The sequence below is a fragment of the Dipodomys ordii genome, unplaced genomic scaffold (assembly GCF_000151885.1).
Source record: "Dipodomys ordii isolate 6190 unplaced genomic scaffold, Dord_2.0 Scaffold108, whole genome shotgun sequence".
NCBI classification, from domain to species: domain Eukaryota; kingdom Metazoa; phylum Chordata; class Mammalia; order Rodentia; family Heteromyidae; genus Dipodomys; species Dipodomys ordii.
Genome location: NW_012267324.1, coordinates 1076043 through 1076474, shown reverse-complemented (window position 1 = coordinate 1076474; position 432 = coordinate 1076043).

Here is a 432-nt window from a genome sequence, read left to right as displayed (position 1 = left end):
CCCGGATCCCCGATCCCGGATTCCCGGCCCCGGACCCCATCCCAGATCCCCGGCCCCCACCCCGACCCTGGACCCCACCCCGGCCCCCATCCCGGATCCCCGATCCCGGGTTCCCGGCCCCGGACCCCATCCCGGATCCCGACCCCGGCCCCCATCCCGGATCCCCGGCCCGGCCTTTATCCCGGCTCCTGACTCCGGACCCCCGGTCCCGGCCCCGGGCTCCATCCCGGCCTCAGATCCCCTCCTCCGGACCCAGATCCCTTCAGATCCCCAACCCCGGCGCCCCAGAGGCTCTGGATTCCCGGTTCCGGTCCTCCGACCCCGGGACCCACGGGATCCGCGGGCCCCGCGTCGTCTCCGCTTCCCGCGCTCCGCCCGCCGCCGCCGCCTCCTTTGTGCCGCCCGGGGAGGGGGCGCGGGAACGGGGGGGGG